The 24,137-nt window shown below is 41.0% G+C and overlaps 1 protein-coding gene across 7 annotated transcripts in view; it reads left to right on the plus strand.

Annotated features, from left to right (window-relative positions):
- Window positions 1-24,137, plus strand: part of SMIM3 (small integral membrane protein 3) — a 48,226-nt gene that overhangs the window by 18,493 nt on the left and 5,596 nt on the right. Inside the window, exon 1 of one of the 7 annotated variants that reach the window (XM_058544299.1) lies at window positions 11,449-11,640. The exons of the other annotated variants lie outside the window; for them this stretch is intronic. The gene's annotated coding sequence lies outside the window, so the exon portion shown is untranslated. Of the gene's footprint in view, window positions 1-11,448; window positions 11,641-24,137 lie in introns of those variants that run through there. 7 annotated transcript variants of the gene reach the window in all.

The following is a 24,137-nucleotide window of genomic DNA, read 5'->3' on the forward strand; positions in this document are numbered from 1 at the left end:
TACAGATTTTGAAGTTGTCACCTTCCACAATCATGTGAGCCAATTCCTTAAAATCAGTTTTTCTTTCTCTCTCTCTCAATCTCTCTTCACACACACACACACACACACACACACACACACACACACACACACACATAGTCGGTTCCATTTCTTTGGAGAACCCTGACTAATACAATGTTTTCAAGCATACAACTTTGCCTTTAAGCACAACCTCAGGACTGGAAAGAGAAGTCTTGGTTGACCTCTCATCTTCCTCTCGGCATCCTACCATTCAACACGTGGAGCATATGTTCTGCACCTATTGCTGGTGATAGAAAGGAAAATATTGTAACCAGAGTTCTGAACTTAGGGCCTTGATAAAATCTGACCCTGCCCAAAATCATTAGTGCATAGAATTTAGTGTGGCATAGAATTTAGGCTCTGTAGTCAGACAGTCTTGAGTTCATATTTGGCTTTGACATCTACCAGCTGGTGACCTTGGGAAGTTACTCAACCTCCCTGAGCCTCAAATGACTTTCCCCATCCGTAAAAGGAGGGGTTTAGATTAGATGGTCTTTAATTTTCCCTTTAATTTTGGACATGCAGTGTTTCAATTTAGTGAAAATTCAGGGAAGAATTGTAAATAGTATCAGTCAACCAGTAGGATGACAAAGAATGCTAAAATAAGACTGATAAATTAGATGGGAAAGCGGTTAATGCTCTATAGGGCAATAAAAATACCTACTTCAGGCCCAGAAAAAAAGCTGTAGATGAATATATAATTCATATATACCATATATACAAATAAGCAGTGTTGACCAGTCACAAGCTCTCTCTCATGTTTGTGATTTCACTTGATCCTATTTCGTCTTCACTAAAACCCCTTGAGGCAGGCATTAGCATTCACATTTTGTAGAAGGGAAAACTGAGGCTCATAGACATTAAATACTTTGCCCAAGGTCGCACAGTTAGTAAGACCCAGAACCAGGATTCAAATTCAGTTTTTACAAATTCATGCACCTCCTTTTGCCTGGAGATTTTTGGCATTTGGGAAGAATGGCATGAGTTCAAGAAATCTGGGATCTGTTTCCAACACTGCGTTCTCTCCAAACAGTTTATCAAAGTATAATTTTGCAAATATTAAAAATATAATTTGTATATGTACATATAGTGAGCATGTTATCAAAGTTTTATTTAGATTTTTAATGAAGGAACCAGTAGGAAGACAAAGAACGCTGAAATAAGATAGGTAAGTTAGATGCAAAATTGGTTAATGCCCCATAGGGCAATAAAAATACAACTTTGGGGATTATCTTTTCTATCAGATAGCAATCATTTGCATCTCTACTAGCAAAACAAACCAAACCAAAAAAATTTTTTTGTACCTTATCAAGCTTTTTACAAGTTAGCATCTACTTTACAGAGTTGTAAAATGTCTGGACCCTAGTAAATCAAACGAAGGTACGTATCCTAGAGAGTCAGATGATCTTTAGACAGGCTTCTTAGGCCATGCTCTTGTATCACATTGATAAGACATCTAGTCATCCTTTTGGATTATTTCCAAGTTCTGGATAATTTTTTTAATCAGTCCACCTCTTTGAGGTGTTGTATGGTCAGCAAATCTAGAGCATATGGTACTGACCAACTACTACAGCCAGAGAATTAACTTCCATTTGGAGATTTCACAAGGAAGTAGGATTGAATTTTCAGTACCCACTATCATTCCAAAGAATTCCAAAGATCTCAACTTGATTGAGATATAATTCACATATCGTACAATTCATTGATTTGAAGTATACAATTCACTGGCTTTTTTTTCCCTTTTTTTTTATTGTGGTAACATTGGTTTATAACATTGTATAAATTTCAGTTTCACATCACGATACTTCTATTTCTGCATAGATTACCTCATGTTCACCATCCAAAGACTAATTACAATCCATCACCACACACGTGTGCCTAATCATCTCTTTTGCCCTCCTCCCTCCCCCTTTCCCCTCTGGTAACCACCAATTCAATCTCTGTCTCTATGTGTTTGTCTTTTGTTGTTTTTATCTTCTACTTAAGAGTGAGATCATACAGTATTTGACCTTCTCCCTCTGACTTATTTTGCTTAGCATAATACCCAGACAGTGTCCATCCATGTTGTCACAAGTGGCTGGATTTCATCATTTCTTATGGCTGAGTAGTATTCCATTGTGTATATATACTACATCTTCTTCATCCATTTGTCCCTTGATGGGCACTTAGGTTACTTCCAAGTCTTGGCTATTGTGAATAATGCTGCAGTGAACACAGGGGTGCATGTATCTTTATGGATTCGTGTATTCATGTTCTTTGGATAAACACCCAGCAGGGGAATAGCTAGATTATATGGTAGTTCTATTCTTAATTTTTTGAGGAATATGTATACTGTTCTCCGTAGTGGCTGCACCAGGTTGCACTCCCACCAGCAGTGTATGCGAGTTCCCTTCTCTCCACATCCTCTCCAACACTTGTTATTTCCTGTGTTGTTAATAATTCATGGGCTTTTAATGTGTTCACAGAGTTGCACAACTATCATCACAATCAATTTTAGAAGATTTTCATTACCCTAGAAATAAATCCCACACCTTTTAGATGTCACCACTCACCATTCCCCTCACTACCCCCAGCCCTAGGAAACCACTAATCTTATTTCTATCTCTATTGATTTGCCTGTTTTAGATATTTCATAGAAATGGAATCATAATATGTGGTCCTTTATGGCTGCCTTCTTCCACTTAGCATAATGTTTTCAAGGTTCATGTTGAAGCCTGCACCAGTACTTCATTTTTTTCTAATAGCTGAGTAATATTCCATTGTATAGTGATGAAGATTTACTCCTATGTTTTCTTCTAAGAGTTTTATAGTTTAACTCTTTCATTTAGGTCTTTGATCCATTTGGAGTTAATTTTTGTATATAGTGTGAGGTAAGGGTCCAACTGTATTCTTTTGCATTTAGATATCCAGTTTTCCCAGTACCGTTTGTTGAAGAGACTGTTCTTTCCCCCACTTAATTGTTTTGGCACCCTTGTTGAAAATCAATTGACCAGAAATGTGATGGTTTATTTCTGGACTCTCAATCCTATTCCATTGATCTATATACCTATCATTATTCCAGTACTACACTGTTTTGATGACTCTAGCTTTGTAGTAAGTTTTGAAATTGGAAAGTGGGAATCTTCCAACTTTGTTCTTTTTTAAGATTGTTTTGGCTACTTGGAGTGTCTTGCATTTTCATATGAATTTAATTTGTAAGCTTGTCTATTTCTGCAAAAAAGATAGTTGGGGTTTTGATAAAAATTGTATCAAATCTGTGTCTAGTGAGATGAATCATGTTATTTTTGTCCTTTATTCTATTGATGTGATGTATTACATTACTTGATTTTTGGATGTTAAACCAACCTTGTATTCCTGGGATAAATCCCACTTGGTCATGGTGTGTAATCTTTTTTTTATATATTTCTGGATTTGATTTGTTAGTATTATATTGAGGATTTTTGTGGCTATATTCATAAAAGACATTGGTCTGTAGTTTTCTTGTAATGTCTTTGCCTTGTTTTGGTGTCAGGGTAATATTGGCCTTATAGAATGAGTTGGGAAGTGTTCACTCCTCTTCTGTTCTTTGGAAGAGTTTGTGAAGAATTGGTGTTAATTCTTCTTTAAATATTTAGTAGAATTCACTGGTGAAGTCATCTGGTCCTGGGCTTTTCTTTGTGGAGTTTTTGTTTTGTTTTGATTTGTTTTTACCAATTCAATCTCTTTACTTATTATGGGTCTATTCAGATTTTCTATTTCTTCTTGAGTCAGTTTTGGTAGTTTGTGTGTTTCTGGGAATTTGTCATTTCTTCTAAGTTGTCTAACTTGTTGGCAAAGAGTTGTTCATAGTATTTCCTTGTAATTCTTTTTATTTCTGAAAGATCAGTAGTAATGTCCCCTCTGCTATTTTTGACTTTAGTCACTTGAGTCTTGGGTTTTTTTGTTGTTGTTGTTCAGGTTAGCTAAAAGTTTGTCAATTTTGTTAATCTTTTCAAAGAACCAACTTTTGGTTTCATTGATTTTCTTAATTGTTTTTCTATTCTCTTCATTAATATCCATTCTAATCTTTATCATTTCCTTCCTTTTTCTTGCTTTTGGTTTAGTTTGCTCTTCTTTTTCCAGTGATTAGGTGGTAGGTTAGATTGTTGATGTGAGATCTTTCTCCATTTTTAATGTAGGCATTTATACCTATTAATTTTCCTCTGTGCTCTGCTTTAGCTGCATCTCATAGGCTTTTGTATGTTATGTCTTCATTTTCATTTATCTTAAGTATTTTCTGATTTTTTGGGTGTGATTTCTTCTTTGATACACTAGTTATTTAGTAGTTTATTGTTTAATTTCCACATATTTGTTAATATCACAAATTTTTGTTCTGTTATTAATTTTCAATCTCACACCATCATGATTGGAGAACATAAAATTCCAGTCGATTTAAATTTATCGAGACTTATTTTATGGCCTGACATATGGTCTATCTTGGATGACATTCCATGTGTGCATGAGAAGTATATTCTTCTCTTATTGGGTAGCATGTTATATAGATATCTGTTAGATTTAGCTTGTATGTAGTACTGCTCAATTCTTCTGTTTCCTTGTTGATCTTCTGCCTAGTTGTTCCATCCAATATTGAAAGTAAGGTATTAGAGTCTGACAATTATTGTTATATTGTGTATTTCTCCCCTCAATTCTATCAACCTTTGCTTTTTGTATTTTTGTGGCCCTGTTATTAGGTGCATATAGTTTATAATTTCCTGCTGAATTGACCCTATAATCATTATAAAATGTACCTCTTTATTTCTAGAAACATTTTGTCTAAAAGACTACTTTTTTCTGTTATTCATGTAGCCACTCCAGCTTTCTTATATTTGCTGTTTGCATCATATGTCTTTTTCCATCTTTTTGCTTTCAATCTATTTGTGTCTCTGAATCTAAAGTGTGCCTCTTGGTGATAGCATATAGTTGGATCCTATTTTTATTTTATCCAATATGAAAATTTCTGCCTTTTGATTGGAGTGATTCATCCATTCACACTTAATTTGTTACTAATATAGTTGGATTTACATCTGCCATTTCATTTTTTGTTTTTTATATCTCATATATATTTTCATCCTTTTATTCTTCCTTTACTGCTTTCTTCTGCATCAAGTGAATATTTTCTAGTGTTAGCATTTTAATTATTTAATGACTGATATTTTAAAATTGCTCTTCTTTGCTCACCTATTCCAGTACCAGAAAACCAAAGCCAAGAAATTAATCTATCAGGCTTCACTTGCAGTCCCTAAAAGTAAGTGACATTGTCTTTTCTCAAGATCCCCAACATTTGCTAAGTTTGCTAACCTGCCAGCAAGTGAACTTCCTTACTATCTTCCTAGCATAATGCTGGAACCCTGTAAGCCAGAGAATCAGTTTACCAGACCAATCTCCTGGAAGGGCTTTGTAGCCTTGCTTCCACATAAGAAGTATGACTCTTGTTCGTTAATGGTTACATAATCATAGTAGATTAAATGAAATTTTTCTCTCAAATATAAAACTCTTTGGATGGCTTTGTTTGTATAATAGATTTAATCAATTACATCCTGGTAAAGAGGAGAGCAGATTCTTGGAATCTTTGGAAATAATTATATTGCTAGGAACTCAGTAAAAGTATTCACTCTTGAATACTGAGGGGTCACTGGAAACAAGATACCATTAAGAAATATTTTCTTTTAGTTTGTATAAGCATAGCTTGCTAAATTGAGGGTTAGTGATAGATCAAGAAGAAAGCAAAAAATAAAAAAACAAAACAAACAAAACAAGGACTTCCTCATAGGCACATCAAATACAAAACATTAAAAACAATCCAACAATATTCTTAAACAAATAAGCACAATTATATTCCCCTCATCAACTTATTAGGCTCCTGTGACTTATTCTAGACTCACAAGTCTTGGGTCAACAGTGTACTTCCATGAAGTTGTTTGCTTCTGGACTAAAAAGGGTCCTAGCAATCCCGCTTCAGAGCTGTGGTTCAGTTTACAGCTATCTACTTGTGGTCGCAATGTCAGCTTATGCTGAGAAACCTGGCCCTGTAAGTCTATTCCAGTTAAGAGTACCTCATACAATCTTTTCCACCAAGTTGCTGGGACTGTCCTTTGTTGAAGAATCTGTAGTGTATAGCAGAGGTCTTCAGGTAAGCATGTAAAGAAAGCAAAACCACTTGATTAGACTGAAGGCTCTATTAATTTACTACAGTAGACAACTATATTAGAATAGAAGAGAGTAAAATCCTATTGGGTTATGGATTTTGTCAGTGTTTCCTCTAGGGTTAGAATATATTGTGGACATGGGGACACTGACAAATCTACTTTAAAAAATGAACATACGGAAGATAGAACTTTTTTTGATTGGACAGCTTATCCCATTTTGTAGGCCTAATATATAATACAATAGTATTATTGTATTATACTGTAATATATGTACAATATATACAATAATTATTGTACATTATTATATACACAATAATTATTGTATATATTGTATTATACTTAATACAATAGTATTAAGCCAATTAAGAAATATATAGCTTATCAAACATACCTAATTAATTCTGCTATCTCTCCTGCTTATGAATGACCCATCAACGGTTATAAGGTGAGAGACCAAGCCTTTGGTATTTTAGCGATTTAGGAAGCACCCAAGATAGTTGACATGTAAAAACATATTAACAGTTACATTTTTATAAACCTTAGGCTTGATCTTGGAAGGTAATATTAAAAAGAATTTTCAAAGAGGAATCATCACTAGCTTAAGATAGAAGCATAGATGCCTGGGAACCACGAACGGTGACAATACACTAGTACTAGATAAACATAACTGTAGGTGTAATGATAAGGAACTTCAGCTATTTAAGAAAGGAGGAACTTTTGCTGTTGTTTTGTTTTTAAATAATCAAGGGCATGACAAAGTCAGCACAAAGCACAGAAAATTATTCTAGTCAGATATATAATATCTGCTATTTGGGCAGATTACACAAAAGTTAAAAATAACTTTTACTGGGGCCAGCCCGGTGGTGCAGCGGTTAAGTGCGCGTGCTCTGCTTTGGTGGCCCGGGGTTTGCAGATTCGGATCCTGAACGTGCACCGATGCACCGCTTGTCAAGCTATGCTGTGGCAGTGTCCCATATAAAGTAGAGGAAGATGGGCACAGATGTTAGCTCAAGGCCAATCTTCCTCAGCAAAAAAAAAGAGGAGGATTGACATCGGATGTTAGCTAAGGGCTGATCTTCCTCGCCAAAAAAAAAATAAATAAATAACTTTTACTGTCTCCTGTCAAGAACCAGTTGAATATTCCAAGACTAATTTCTCTCTCTTTTTTTTAAAGATTTTATTTATTTATTTAATTTCCCCCCAAAGCCCCAGTAGATTGTTGTATGTCATAGCTGCACATCCTTCCAGCTGCTGCATGTGGGACGCAGCCTCAGCATGGCCGGAGAAGCGGCGCGTTGGTGCGTGCCCGGGATCCAAACCCAGGCTGCCAGCAGCGGAGCACGCACACCCAACCGCTAAGCCATGGGGCCGGCCCCTAATTTCTCATTTTAATATGGAGAAAAACAAAGCCAAATTCTACTCTTGGATTAATATAACAATTGGCAGCAAAGACCTTTTTAAAAATCTTAGGAGTAAGCCCATTAAAGCAGAGCCAATTTTGTCAAAATTTTAACATATATCATTGGTTTTTTCTAGACTCATTATTTGCAGGTATTATAAAGCAAGGAAAAAGTAGTTTTGTTTTCCTCAAACTTCTACAACTTACACATTCAAATTTTGTCTTTTACTAATCTTGCACATTCTAGCACAATTAGTCATTTATTTTACTTCAAGACAAGTTGCTCTCTTTTTCCCTTGATAAACAAAACCACACTCATAATCTTACATACACATTCATATTTCTTTGTTACTTCAATTCTTAATATAGCCTCAACGGCCCACATAAATTACTACTTTTTTCTTAAGTTTATACATTTATTTGAAGAGAATTGACATTATCACAAACTTTAGATTTTTCTTCTAGAAAAATATGTTCATACATTTGTCCATATCTTATTTTGTGTATCTCAAAAATATTTTTCTAGTTTTCATCATATTGAATAAAATGAAATCCTACCCATTTCTTTTTCCTCCCAGCTTTATTGAGATATAATTGACATATAATATAGTGTAAGTTTAAGGTGTACGATGTATTGATTTGATCCATTTATAAATTGCAAAAATGATACCACCATAGTATTAGCTACCACCTCCGTCTTTATCACATAGTTACCATTTCTCTTCTGTGGTGAGAACATTTAAGGTCTACTACTCTTTTAGCATATAAATTACAGCTTTTAACCAATGTAACTACCTTCTATATCCTCACAGAGATAACTGTCGGCAAGTACAGAGATAACTGTCGGCAAGTAACTGAGTATGGTTTGAAATATACAAATATTTAGCAGACCAGCTAAGCAAGCATTATAAAACTTCTGATGGCCACACACATCCCTTTTACATTTCTTAAAGTCTGCAAAATTGAACATATACATTAATATAACCCAAAGGTTTATCCACTCTCAAACATAAAAAATAAGAAGCAAAGGGGTGTGTGTATGTGTGTGCGTGTACATACTATGGTGACCAATGTTTTTGTAGTTTATCTTCCTTAGAAATTATCCAGGCATCTAAAGATTATTCACCAATTTACTTGATTTAATATCAGTCTAAATTCTTAAAGCTAATTAAAGACCTTGGAAATTATATCTAAGCTGATATATTACAGAGTAACATAATCATTGATGATATAAACGATTTAGGAAATTCAGATTAACTACAATCTCCATGATAAAACACGCTCCATCACTCTAGCATTTCATCTTGTTTTATATTCTTCATGGTTTTGAAAACTGATATCATCTTGCTTATTTATTTGTTTACTTATTTATTGTGAACATTTTCCCACTAGACGTAACCACAATAAAGAAAGAGAATTTGTCTTCCTTGGTGCCTAGAACATGTAGGAGACTTCCAATGAATAGTTTTGAATAAAGGGATACATGAATGAAATCCTTACTCATAATAATCATTTCAGACAGGAGGAATAGGTCTCATTTTACCATTTTACAAGGGAGGAAGCTGAGGTATCAATGATCGGTTAGCTACTGAGTGACAGACTCAGAATTTTGGTTTCCTGATTTCCAATCCAATATACCACATTATTTCCTACAACTTGATATATACATGTGCAAGTGAAAAAATTCTGAAAGAAGAAAATTCTTGCACAGATGTGATTCACAGAGAGGGTACCTGAGATGGATTGCACCTAGTGGGAGCCCCGATAGGCAGTGTTTTCATAGAAGCCAATGTCTTTAGTCTACAACTTCTTTTAGCCAAATTCCCCCTGCTACCACTTACTATCAGTCAGTATTACTTAATTCTTTGAGCTTCTAATCGTTTTCCCTTTGGATTACGTGTCATTGAGGACCAAGGAAACGAAATGTGAATTGTTCCCTGGTTTTTGCTGGAACAAAAGCTTGTTCCTGAAATTGGCTATTCGCCCCCTCTCCTTCTTATTCTTCCCTTCCAAAGCCCTCTTGAGACATCAGACATAGTATGCTTCCCATAGGGTATTCAAACGTTCTCTTTTGGCTTGCTTTTTGAGTGCCAAGACAAATCACTATTAGAGAGATGCTAACTGGGAAAGGCAGACTAAACCTCGGCTGGTGCTGGCTCCAGTCCTGGGCTTCTGCATTCTCTCAGAGGGAAGCCAGCAATCACACATGGCACATGGAATGACCAGTTGCCCACCCAAAGGAACCTCCATCCTCTTCCACCAACCAGGGAGCATTTTGTATTAAATTGAGCTTGTCCTCCTTTAACTTTTTTCCTCTGTTAAGGGTTTTGTAGTCAACTAGTCAGAATTGCCTGGTACTTATTTTTAGGATCGCACACTTCTCTTCTGATTAAAACATGTTCTTGGATGACAATTCCTAGAATTTTTGTCAGATCACTTCTCACGGCAATCCTTTCATCCTCATTGTCTTCCCTCTGAAAAACCAGCATCTGGTAGTGATGATTGATTGATTGATTTTTTGTGAGTGAGATCAGCCCTGAGCTAACATCTGCTAATCCTCCTCTTTTTGCTGAGGAAGACTGGCCCTGGGCTAACTTCTGTCCCCATCTTCCTCCACTTTATATGGGAGGCCGCCACAGCATGGCTTGCCAAGCGGTACGGTGGTGTGCCACCGGGATCCGAACTGGCGGGAACCAGCGAACCCTGGCCGCTGCAGCGGAGCGCACACACTTAACCGCTTGCGCCAGCGGGCTGGCCCCTGGTAGTGATTTAGATGTCATTTCTGCTGACCTCATCCTTGATTCAGAGAAAACATTAGCAGGTAAGTTCAGAGGCTACACCATATCACAGTTACATACTGTGTATGTACCCAGGCAGTTACTGCCTGGGTAAGGCAGTATGGTTCTTACCATATTTATTGGGCAAAAGAAGAAACTGAAACACAACCGGGCTCCAAGACTCCTCAAGGTCTCACTGATGCTCAACACCTGCACTCTTTTTTAAGAAGAGTAAAAGTGAAGAAAGCTCTACTACTGAATTAAAAATTGTGGGTGCCAAGATGGGACCTGTAGTCCTCCTCACTCCGTGGATCACAGAAGCGGGCAGAAGGTTGCAGAGTTGGCGTTGTCCTGTGTGGAAGCTGGAACAGACATGGCATGGGAAGCCTCTCACATGCTGTGCTGTTGATCACCTTGGACTGGGCCATTTCACTGTTATCACAAAATAAACAGGATGCTCAGAGGCATGTTACAGCAGACAACCAACCAGCTTCACAGTGGTCCTCTAAGTCAACCCTCACAACAGGGCCGGGAGAGAGCTGTTATTACCCTCACTTTACGGAGAATGAAACAGGGTCAGTGTGGTGAAGCCTCTTGTTAAGGATCCCACACTCAGTACATTGCAAAGCAGGACCTCCCGGCTCCTCCATCCAAACCCAGTGGCTGGACTTTCCCACGTGTAGACTACAGCTGGAAAGGCTCTTGGAGGACACATTTTAGATCCACCCTCTCGGTTTACAATACAGAGAGCGAAGACCCCCGGCAGGCGAAGTGATTTGCCAAGGGGCACGCGGCGAGTGCATGACAAGGCTGCGAAGGGAACTCGAGACTCCTCGGTTTCTCCTTTCCCTGGCTGACTTTTTCCTCACCCGCACTCCGCGTGGGAGGTTGGAGGAGGAGCTGAGCAGAATTGCCGCGGCGGCCCGGGGCCGGGGCTTTCGGGGGCGGTCCCTGGCGTCTGCTCATTCCAGAGCCCTCGGAGGGGAGCGCGCCGAGTGCGGAGCCGCGCGTCCCGGCCTCTCCTGCGCGCTCCCGCCTCCCCCGGGCTCCGAGGAGCCGGGGCACGTTACGGACGGAGATTCTAGGGTTGAGGGCTGCTGCCCGCTGCCGGAGCCCGTGCGATCCCTGGCGACCTGGAGAAGCGCTCGAGCCGTCTCCGCCCCAGGAACTTGCCGCAGACTCGGCGCGATCCGTCTGCGGTGGGGGCCGCAGGTTTTAAAAGCAGTTCTGCGACTCCGAGGTGAGTGGAGCCATCGGGTGTCGTGCGTGGGGCTCCGGCTCTCGTGCTGCCCTCTACCCCAGTGCCCTCCCAACTCTCCTCTTTTATACACTCTTCTTCATTTCTCTCCCTTGATCACTTTTGCGTTTCTCCTTTCTCCTTCTCTCAGCCCCTAAGTTCCAGCCACCTTCTGCACACGATCTTGGGTCTCCGGGGAGGCCGGAGCTTGGATGAGGGAGCCCCGGTCCCACAGGAGACGGGCTCGTCTCCGCTTCCCCTGCTGCTGCCTTCTCGGGAAGCGCCCCCTCCTCGAGGAGGCTCTGCCGCCCCTTCGCTCTCCAGGCGCGGCGCCAGAGTTCAGCTCCCGGGCCTGAGCACCCGCCCTGGGCGCTGCGCTGGCGGTTTGGGTCTTTGCAACCACTCAGAGCAGCGGCTTGTCTGCCCTGCTTTCCTCAAAGCTCCGCGTAGAAGGCGCCAGTTTGGAGTCAGGGGTGGTTGTTTCCAGCCCTGGTCTGTCCCTAGCAGTTTCACTATCCTATCTCCGAGCTTCTTTGTCCATCTGTGAAATGGAGAAAACATCCTTTGCATAGAGAAATCAAATGAGAAAGGGGGTGTGAAGAGTATCCTGGAGTGAAGCCTTCCTTCCGAACTTCCTCCTTCTCCTCCTTCTGCCTCTTAGGACTTGGCTGTTCCAGTCGCCGGTTATTTTGCACCCCTGTCCCCCCTCCACAAATTCCTTGAGGGAAGGGACTATCTTTCTGTGCTCATCTCTGAGGCATCCTCAGCACTTGGCGCAGGGCCTGGCAAATAGGCGCTCCATGCTGTTTACTGAGAGAATGAGAGACGTAAACCGTGAAAACCTGCACAGCAGATTGAGTGGCGGGGCTGGGCTGTTATTCGTGCAGCGCCGTTTGTTTCCTCCTGACTGGCACTAGTCCTGTTGGCACCTGGGGACTCACGAGTCTCCCATTTGTCTGTAGGCTCCTCGAAGCTCTTGGCTGTAGTGGTGAAAGCTGCTCAGTCATTCAGGGATCAGAGATTCCTTGACCATCTGCCGTGATCTGTGGTACCACTGCAGTGGGGAAATAGGAAGGGCTGTGAATGCCGGAGGAGGGTGGGGGAGGGGGTGGGAAGAACGGTTCTCGGAGTCAGGAGACACTCTGAGTTACTTTGATGAGGCATTTCCCCTGTCTGGACGTCACCTTCACCATCTGTAAAACAAGGAAGTGAGGGAAGACCAGATGGGTGTCTGTGGTTGAGTTGATATGCCCTTTGGGTTATGCAGGCCACTGGGCAATCCTCTGAGCACATACGGGAGAGCCCAGCTGAGCTTCAGGACATCACGTACTTCGGTACTAACAACCAAAAAGCCGAGAAGAAGCGCTTCTCCACTCCAGCAGGGACCTCCTGTTTCCAGCTGTCCTGTATGAATCATCCCTTGGAGGTTACAAATCGTGCTCCATCAGACCTTCCAAACACTGACCTCTCAGGGCGTCAGAACAGTGGGCTCCATTGCGTAAAAGGTCTGGGGATTCCCCCAGCACGAGAATCGCTGAGCTGTGGTCAGATGATGAAGGAAAAAACCAATTCGGTACTCGGGGGCCTGATGTGGTTGGGTCACATACTGGGCCCAGGGGTGACAGACCAAGGGGTAAAGAAGCGGTCACAACCTCAGATGCTTTCCCAGCACTATTCTTATCTTTCTTTAAAAAACATACTTCTGTTTCTTCTCCATGAATTAAAATATACAAGCAAAAAACATGTCTCCAAGAAAAGAGGATCTTGGCCTTGGCTACTCTTATGCTACCACCATTGGCAGTGGTATCAAAAATAGACACATGTACTCACACTCATAGTTTATAGGAGTAAATGTATCATCACACACTGCAGACGCCCGCCTGACTGCCAGGTGAGCTGAATGATGCAATAATCATACTTGACATTTACTGAGTGCTTACTATGAGCCAGCGTTATTCCAAGCATCTTACATGTATTAACACATTTAGTCCTTACCAGAATCCTATGAGGTAGGGACCATCATTACATCCATTTTATAGATGAGGACACTGAGGTCCAGAGAGAGTAACTCATCCATGATCACACAGGAAGTAAGTGGCAGAGCTGCCGTTTGAACCCAGGCAGTGTGGCTCCAGGGCCCATTGGAAGTGGGGAGATCTGGGTTCAGATCTTGCCTCTGTCACTTACTTGCTGGGTGACCTAGGGGAAGTTAAGTGAGAATTTGACAGCCACTGGACTAGTGAGTCACTAGGGACCCTAGTACCCTTCTAACTCCCTGGAGAAATAGAAGATGAACGTCAAGAGAGAATGGTATACATCCAGGAGTGCCCTGGGTGGCCTCTTAGAAACACCCTTGGAGTTTTTTGAAAGGTTATCTTCTCTTCTCCCCACTCCTTTCTATTTTTTCTTTAATGGTCTTCAACCCAAGACCGTCCTGGACCTGGGGCAGGGCTCTAGGGGAGGTAGGATGTCAGGAGAGCAGAATCAGTCTTTGAGAGCTGGCCGGACCCTTGGAGACTCGTAGAGACCATCCTTAACAGTTGACTGACAGTAAACTGAGGCCCAGTTTGAAAGAGGGGCATGCTCAGGATCACACAGTGTTTTCCTTTTCTAATACTATAACAAATTACTACAAATTTAGTGGCTTAAAGAACTTAAATTTATTATATTACAGTTCTGTAGGTCAGAAGTCTGGTATGGTCTTCCTAGCATAGAATCAAGGCACCATTAGTCTGTGTTTCTTTCTGGATCTTTAGGGGAGAATTGGTTCCCTTCTTATCTGAGTTGTTGGCAGAATTCAGTTCCTGTGGTTGTAGGACCAGGGTCACAGTTTTCTTGCTGGCTGTAAGCTGAGAGACATTCCCTGCTTCTACAGACCACTGCATTCCTTGGCTCATAGCCACCTTGCTCTGTCATCAAAGTAAGCAGTGATGAGTCGGGTTCTCGTCATGTCACATCTCTCTGACCCAGTCTTCTGCCGTCCTCTTCGCTTTTAAGGACTCATGTGATTAGATTGGGCTCACCTGGATAATCCAGGCTACTCTCCCCATCTTAAAGTCCTTAACTTTAATCATATCTGCAAAGTCCCTTTTGCCTCTGTTCTCATGGCTCTGCCCTCTGAGTCATGCTTCCTTTTTCATAAGCAAAGTTCCAGGGCCGAGGACATGGACATCATTGAGGGGCTGTTATTCTGCCCACCACACACAGTCAGGCCCACTTTGGGAGAGTGATTTGTTCCAGATCACACAGTGAGGTGGGGATTCACACCACTCCCGTGCCTTGCAGCTTGGTCATTGAGCCCCCGTGACAGCCCACCTTATGGACAGCCCAGCACACAGCAGGCACTTAGTCACCAGCAAATAACAGTGATGGATGGGAGAGGCTTAAACAGGATGCTGTGGATTTGGCCTGGGTTTCTCCTCTGCTGGCTCTCTATTCGTTTCCAAGACTCTGTGATTGGCTGGGTCAGATGGTATGTGCAGTCTTGAACAGCTCTGGCTGCTTTCTGATCTCTTTGAAATATCCTAGTGTTTTCCCATTTTTCCAGCCACAGAGGAGCAGATAGAAACTCAGGCAGGGAACAAGTCTTTACACTGTTAAGAATTTTGAAGGAGACAGAAGCCAATTGGGGTAAAATGAGAACAGAGCACTCCTTAGGGACTTTGGGTCATCTGAGAAAGGCCTCCGATTTGATTCATTTAGCATTTTTGATAGTTGTGTGTCCTGCCCATTCTTTCCTCTGGCCCCTTTCTTTTTTTTTTTTTTTTTTTTAAAGATTTTATTTATTTATTTTTTCCCCCCAAAGACCCAGTAGATAGTTCTATGTCATAGCTGCACATTCTTCTAGTTGCTGTATGTGGGACGCGGCCTCAGCATGGCCAGAGAAGCGGTGTGTCGGTGCCCGGGATCCGAACCCCGGGCCGCCAGCAGCAGAGCGCACGCACTTAACTGCTAAGCCACGGGGCTGGCCCTTTTTTTTTTTTTTTTTAAAGATTTTTCTCTGGCCCCTTTCTTTGGGACAAATGTCCCTGCTGGAATGGACTCTTTGCTGGGTTCGTAAATGCTTGAGGCTAACCGTTACATAATAGGAGGAGAACTATTTCCAAGAGTAAATGTGAGGCTGAGATGGCCTTTTCACACTGGACGTGGCATGGGAAATCCCCTCCCCTTTTATCAGCTTCCCTGTTCTCTTCTGAGAACAGAGAAAGAAAGGTTCATACTCAGGCAGCAACTGCCCCACCCCTACACCCACCTCAGTGCCCAGCTCCTGAGCACAGGGTATCAAAACTTTGAATTTGAGCTCACCAGCCCAAGCAAGTCAGCAAGAGGGAGGCCTAGAGGAGTTTATTCTGAAAAGCCAGTCCTCCTCTGCTGGGTACATATAGGGTGGGCTGGGAAAGAAAGATTATGTATCCCTCGATCCTTCCTGAATGTACAGAGAGCCCCAAAAATGAGCAAGCCAGAGGGCGTCATTTTATTTTAGAGATAGGGTTCTGACTTTTAGGGTCATTGGGACTTCTGCAGGGATAAGGATCCTTTCTGAACCTCTGCCAGTTAAGTTCTAGGAGGCAAGCTCAAGTCTGAAGTTCCTCAGTCTGTCCATATTCATTTCTTCATTGGTCTTACATTTATTGGGCACTTACTATGTGCCGGGGCCTGTGATAGATGCTGAGGGTACCGCAGTGAACAAGAGACGAGACTTCTGCTCTCCTTGTACTTGCATTCGGGTGGTCAAAGATGGCCAATTAAAAACAAACAAGCAAGCTAATTTTAAATTGTGAAAGTATATGAAGAAAATAAAACAAGGTATGAGACAGAGGATGGTTAGTGGATGATGGTGGTAACTTAACAGGGTGGGTCTGAAAAGGCTTTTCCAAAGAGGTGACATTTTAGTTGAGATCATGGACATTGAGACACTGGATGTTGGAAAGGAAGATCTGGGGGGAAGAGCATCCTAAGAGGAGGGAACGGCAAGTACAAAGGTCTTGAAATGGTATCAGCACTTGAGATATAGGTCATTAGATGCCTCAGGCTACTAGGTGGCCAGTAGGCCCCCTTCTCGGTACTTGAGTTGCCTTCTCTGTCTGGGCTCAATGCTCCATTCTTCTCTGACAATCTCGCCAGCTCTTATGATGGTAGAGCCTTAGGAAGGGGTCCTATAATCTGGGCAATGCTGGTAAACCCTCAAGTCTACTGCTCTGGAAACCATCAGCCTCACTGTTCACATTCTGGAAGATGCCTGAAGAGATGCCCCCAGCATCAGTGACTCAGAGCTGGTTCTAGCTGCCTCCTCTCTGGCCTCTGGGTCTGGTGGAACGGAAACATCAGCAGCACTGTGTGCTTAGGGCTCTGCAGGGCTAGACTAAGGCCACACCTGCAGGAAGCCACCTGCCTCTCTCTGCCTTTTCTCCCACTTTGGGATAATTAAGCTTGGTGCCAGCAGGAAGTCATTTCTTTTATTGCCTTCTTCCTCAGTAAACTCCTTGGCCATAAAACCGGTTGGATAACCATTGGCAGTCTCTCAAAAGTTAACTGTGAGCTGCAGTTCAGATGTGGAGGGTGTGCATTTCCGGTGGAAGGTCAAAGCTGGGACAGACTATCAAAGGCTATTTGGTTGTGAAACTATTACTGCGGTTTCCTAGATCAGGTGCCCAAACTAATGGAGGTTTCCTTCAGTCTGTAAAATGAATCTTTTTGAATTTAGGAGCTATACTGTGTTCACTAGTTCAGTTTAACGTTTGTGAAGTCCTTACTGTGTACCAGGCATTGTCCTAAGTAAGTGCTGTATGTGCATTAGCTCATGCAACTTCCACTGTATCCCAATGAAGTAGTTACTATTATTAGTTATTATTATTCCCATTTTACAAGTGAAACTGAAGCTTAAAGAGGTTAAGTCTCTTGCCAAAGCCACAAGGACTGCATATGTTCCCAACACACCATGTATCTCATCACCTCTGGGCTTTGTTATGGAGTCTGTTCTGCTCATCCTGCCTTTCCCCTCATTTCTTCCTTTTGAATACGTCCTTATCTTCAAAGCCCATATCAAAGGCCCCCTTCTTGGTAAAGTTTTCTGTTTTACTTAAACAAAAACAAGGGAATGAGGATTAATATTTTTTTGAGCATCTGTTATGTTCCAGGACTTTATACATATTGTCTCACTTTATCCTCCCAATAGGATGTTGCAGTATAGTGCTTTTAGTGTCCCTGCTTTAAAGATGAGAAGACTGAGGTTTAGAGATTTTAAATAACTTGCCCAAAGTCACACTTCTAATAAAGGTGGAAAGTGGGATTCAAATCAAGATCCTCTTAACTGCAGAGTCCACACTCTTTCTGCTTGTGTCCTCTTCTCCAGCAGCACGCTGTTTGTACTTCAGTGGAGCGCTTCTCTGCCTTGTATTGCAATTAGCGCTTGTAATTCACGTCTTTTTCCTCCAGAAGAGAGTGAACTTCTTAAGGGCAAACATAGTATTTATTTATCTCTCTCTCTACGCCCACTCTTCGATCCCCAGGGTTAATTACAGTGCCATAAGTGTTTATTGAATTAGATTGAATTGTTACTCTACTAGTCTCATACTTGGACTAGAAGAATAGGTCTAGTTAATCAACCATGCAGCTGGTTGATTTAAAAGAAATGGATTAAGTGTCTATCATTGATAAAGTGAAGACATGATCCAAGTCAGAGATGCTAACTCTAGCTAAGGAAGGCAGGATATTTGCCTAGGTCAGTGAGGAATTATTAATCACAGAACGAACATTTGTCTTTTTTTTTTTTTTTTTTTTTGGTGAGGAAGATCAGCCCTGAGCTAACATCCATGCTGATCCTCCTCTTTTTGCTGAGGAAGACCGGCCGTGGGCTAACATCCGTGCCCATCTTACTCCACTTTATATGGGATGCCACCACAGCATGGCCTGACAAGCAGTGCATTGGTGCGCGCCAGAACGAACATTTGTAGAGTGCATACTGTGTGTCAGAACACTGCTGAGTACTGTGTGTGGTTGTCTCACGGAATTCTGCTAACCCTATAAGGCAGATGCTGTTATTTCCCCATTTTTGTTTTTGTTTTCAGCTGAGTAGGTGGAAGCGTTAGGAAGTTTAAGTAACTTATTCAAGATAGGTCAGCTAGCAAGTGGCGGAGCCACGTTTATATCCAAGCCAAGTGGCCTCCGAGCCTGGGCTTTGAACACTACTCTGTGGTGTGCGTGTAAAGGAAAGAATTCCTTGCTGTTTTCTGGTATTCCCTCCACTCAGAAGAGCTTCCATCGCCCTACCAGAATACAGGAGCTTGGGGATTTGTTGATTTAAGAAATGTTTATTTGGTATCTATACCACTGAGTAGAGAGGGAAGGCATTCTGTGAGAAGTGAGCTGCGTTGGGTAAAATCAGTGCTGGGGCAGAGCTGTAACCTAGACAGAGTCATCCAGTCCTCTCCCTGTCCTTCATCCCATATGCTTCTGGGTTTTGTCCCAATTTGGTGGAATCTCCTACTACAAGTAGGATTCCGGTGTTTCTCCCTCTCTTCTCTGATGTTCTTACCCATGGCGAAGAATAAATAAGCTACAAGCCTTAGCCATTACCTTCTTCACCAGATTTATTTGCATTTGGGCCTTAAATCAAAGGGATGAAATACAAAGGGTGGAACTGCACACATCAGTGGTTCTTACAGGACATTGCTTTGCTTTGCTTTGCTTTGCTTGTGTGTGTGTGTGTGTGTGTGTGTGTGTGTGTGTGTGTGTGTGTGTGTGTGTGTTTGGTCCTGGAAAACCATCTCACCTGCCTCACCTATCGTGAAGTTGCTCAGGGCTCTGGGCCTTAAGGACCCCCGTAGGCTTTTACACAGTAGGAAGGTATATTCGAGAAGCCTGGCTGGCTCTCATTCTTTATATCAGTTTATTCTCTGCCACCGCTTTCTCCAGCCTGCCTCCCCATTTTCTCCTCCCAGCTCCCATCTCAAACAGGATAATGATGGAATTGAAAAGAGCACTCCAGATCAGGAGGCCTGAGTGCTCCCGTCAGTCCTGCCAGTAACTTGCTGTGTGACCTTGGGCAAGTCATTTCCTTCAATCTGTAAAATGGAAGGTTGGTTACATGGCTTAAACTAGATAGTGTCTAGATAGTGTCTACATTCTGTGTAGATATCTAGAATACCATTAATTTGTAGAAGTTTCACCTCCATAGAACAAACCCCATAGGATGTAGTTTCCGTGGGTCCAGAGTTCAAGCACAACTTAGCTGGGTCCTTACAAAGCTGCAATCAAGGTGTCAGCCAGGCCACATTCTTACCTGGAGGATCCATTAGGGAAGAATCTGTCTGCAAGCTCATTCAGGTTGTTGGCAGATTTGTTTCTTGCAACTCAGGGCTAGCAGAAGAGTGTCTTTGACCTCAGGGAAAGCTTCAGCCTTCTTTTAAAGGACTTCCACCTGATTAAGTCAGGCCCACCCAGGATGATCTTCTTTTTGGTTACTTTAAAGTCTGTGGATCTGGAACCTTAATTACATCTGCAAAATCCCTTCACCCTTGTTATGTGACCTAACCTAGTCACAGGAATAACACCAGGGAACAGAGGTTATGGGGCAATCTTAGAATTCTGCTTACCGCAATTGCTTTATGATAATATCCTATTTACAGTTATAGCTGGAGCACACTGGAGCCAGCTCTCTATTATCTGAGTCAGGTCAAATGACTTATTATGTCAAATCAGTTCTAAAAGTCACCTGTTCCTACACTAAAACTATTCTGCTTTGAATGTGTTTTTTAAGTGCAATATATTCTGCTTCCCTCTATTCTAACGTAATTATCCTCAAAGTTATTTTCTTCCAGTACCATTAAATGAATATATAGTTATTCTCAGAGGAAATAATTTAAGTGTTAAATTTTTATATTTAATTAGTTTTGGTACTTTTCTATTCAAAATCATATATTATAGAAAACTATTAATGTAAGAAATCTTCTGTGTCCCTAGCTGACTTTAAAAATCTTTTGTTCTATCAGTATTTGAGGGAGATGTGTTGAACTCCCCCACTATAATTGTGGATTTTTCTATTTCTCTTTATTGTTCTGAAATTAGGTCATAAAAATGAAAAACCGTTTTATCTTCTAGTATCTCTGGTTATACTTTTTGCCTAAAAGTCTACTTTACCTGATAGTAAGATAGCTCTATTAGCTTATACAGTTCATGATTAGATGGTAATTCCTTTGTATACTTTTACTTTCGACCGTTCTGAATCCCTGTGTGTTGCTTGTAAAATATATATATATTTATATTTTGTTTTTGTGTTTCTATATACTTTGATAGTTTTTGTTAGTTTGGGTTTAAGTCTACTATCTTTCCACGTGCTTCCTATTTGTCCCACCTGTTCTGTTTCTTCCCCTCCTTTCCTTATTTTCTCTGGAAGTTATGGAAAAAAGTTTCTTTTACTACTTTTAAATGGCCGCCCTAGAAATTACAATATACATCCTTGATTTAACAAAGTCTAATGTTATTTGGTGCTTTTGTCCTTTTCCAGACAATGCAAGAAAATCAGAACACTTGAACTCTATTTCTTATACTATTTATTTGCTATTGTTATTGAAAATTTTAATTCCGTATTTTTGTCTGAAAATGTCTTATTTCATCTTAATTCTTGGCAGTTATTTTTGTTCAACACTTCAAAGATATCATTCTGCTGTTTTCTAGATTCCGTTGTTTCTGTTGAGAAGTTAGCTGTCAGTCTAATTGGTTTTCATTTGAAGGTAATCTGTATTTTTTTCTCTTTTAGTTTTCAGCAGATTTACTATAAGGTGCCTAATGATGAATTTCGTTTGATTTATCCTGCTAGGATTTCATAGGGCTCTTTAGTTTGTGAATTGATGTCTTTCATCAGCTTTGGAAAATTCCCAGTTGGTACTTATTCTCATATTGTTTCTGCCTCTTTCTCTCTTCTCTCTTTCTAGGACTCCAGTTACATGCATGTTGTACTGTGTCACTGTTTCCTCTAGGCCTCTTACCTGGTTTTCCGTATTTTCCATTCTTTAATTTCTCTCTGCTTCATTCTAAGTTTTTTCTTTCTGATATATCCTCCAGTTCACTAATTTGTTTTTCAGCTATGTCTCATCTGTTAAGCCAATCCATTGAATTTTTAATTTCTATTATTGTATTTTTCAGTTCTAGAATTTCTATTTAGTTCTTTAAAAAAATCTTTAAAAAATTCTATTTAGTTCTTTTAAAAAACTGTAACTTTCTTATAGTTTCCAGTTTTCTGTCACAATTCTCAATTGGATTCTTTTTTCTCCTTGACCAGAGTGAGAAGGTCATTTAACGAGTGTGTCTGTCTGACAACTCCAGTATCTGGAGCCCCGGTAAATCTTTTTCTGTTGTATGTTGTTTCTGATGATTCTGTTCTTGTCATCTTGCCTTTTCTTTTTTTTTTTTTAATTTGTATTTATTTATTTATCTTTTTTCCCCAAAGCCCCAGTAGATAGTTGTATGTCATAGTTGCACATCCTTCTAGTTGTTGTATGTGGGACACGGCCTCAGCATGGCCGGAGAAGCGGTGCGTCGGTGCGGGCCTGGGATCCGAACCCCGGCCGCCAGCAGCGGAGCGTGAGCACTTAACCGCTAAGCCACAGTGCCGGCCCATCTTGCCTTTTCTCATTCCTGCTTATTTTTGGTTATGTATTGGACATTATATTTGAATAAAAAAATTTGAAGTCTATTGTGATGTTATCTCCTCTGGAGAGGATGTAGGTTTTCTTCTGCCAGGCATCTGGAGGTACTAGTGATCTGAAACAACCTTATTTCAATTTCAGGGCCTGTGATGATTCAAAGTTTGTTGCAGTCTCTGGGATTGGTATACTTCTAGTTCACTCTTAGTACTAAGAGCACTCTTTGAAGTCCAACCTCAAAATGCAGGGATTTTATTCTCCCTATCTTTGCAGTCTTGGCCTCTTGAGTGTGTCAGAAACACTGCTTAGTCTCCATCCTTCACCTGGGGAAATGCTGCTTCAAATGCCAGGCTCACCTCCCTGGATTTCTGTCTTCTTCCAGATCTTAGCCTGGTAACTCTTCATTATCTTGTTGTTCTTAGTGCCTTCAAGCAGCTTTTTTGGGGGGTCCAATTTTTCTAATTGTCCTCAGTGAGAGGATTGGTCAAAATTGTCTAGTTTGCCATTACCAGAAGTGAAAGTCCTGATCTTTGTAGTTTGCATATCTCTTCTTACTTCTCTAAATCTAGAATGGCCTTTGGCCAAAAGCAGTAAGAGTCTGACCTGGGCTTAGAAGAGAGCTGTGGGTTGGCACACTCCATGCTCACACTCCTGGGTCTGTGTGGATGCTTGGGGGGGGGCTGTGTGGGGTGGTGAGTACAGGGTCAGGAGGCCTGAGTTTGAGTCCCATTTACTTAGCTTTATGATCACTAACCAGTTAACCTCTCTCAGCTTTGGTTTCCACATCTATAAAATAATGTATCCTGCATAGACTTATTGTGAAGGCTAGATAAGTTAATGTATGGGACAAGGCCTAGCACAGTACTTGGTATTTGTTAAACAAAGGCTGGCTTGTGTGATTCTGTGTTTGAGGAAATAAGGGGAGGGGTACTTAACTTCTCTGTGCTTCTTGGAAGTAAAAGAGTTATATCTTCCGAGTAAATAATAGTAATTCCTAAGAGAGTACTTTGTATGTAGTGAGTACTTGATGAATGAATGAATGAATGAATATCTTGGACAGGGTTACTTGTCCTGATAGTGCTCAACCAAAAATAATATTGCTCTGTCAGAGGTAAAAGTTGCTTGCTGGGGAGTGAGTCTCATGATGGAAAGGTAGATAAATAGCACAGAATAATTACCTGAATTCAGTTATTCTAACACTACTGACTTTTAGGAAATTTTAGTTTATGAAATCTATATGTTTTTTGTTGGAACTAGAAAATTTGCCATATGATGGGATTGGCTGAAACAATGATTCTTTTTTTTTTTTTTTTCGCAAAAGGACTTTCAATTGCTTAAGAAAAATGGTCCCAGCAGTAAAAGTTGATGTTTTCCAAGCAGGCAGCAGGGCACCCCCCTTTCCTTCCTAGTTTGGACCAAGTGGAGTACTTGATAGATGGGATGAATTTTCCACCTTTGGAGAAGGTACAATGTTTTCCTCCTTTGGAGGAACTACAGTTTTTGACCCTTACACTTAGTCTTGTTAATGGATACAAATAGTCTTTTTGGGATTATTAACTTTTCTGTTGAATTGCCTAAGTTGCTTAAACTGTCTGGTCTAAAGAGGAGCTGTGATGTGCCAGCTCAGAGGCACAGATGGCATCAGTGGCCTTTTTGTCAGCTTAGGGTGGTGTTAACACAGTTTCTTAGACAAACTTATATTGAACATCTGTGAAAATTTATTATTCATTAGTGAAGTAAATAGCAGATAAAGTATGCCAGTTTAAAAAGACAGGAGTTTAGGCCTAACTGCGGTTTTACCTTCCATGGTCATAAAAACATCATATTTTTACCAGTGATAAGGTTAAATTTGAGACA

This window comes from Diceros bicornis, chromosome 1, assembly GCF_020826845.1.
Source record: "Diceros bicornis minor isolate mBicDic1 chromosome 1, mDicBic1.mat.cur, whole genome shotgun sequence".
NCBI lineage: Eukaryota > Metazoa > Chordata > Mammalia > Perissodactyla > Rhinocerotidae > Diceros > Diceros bicornis.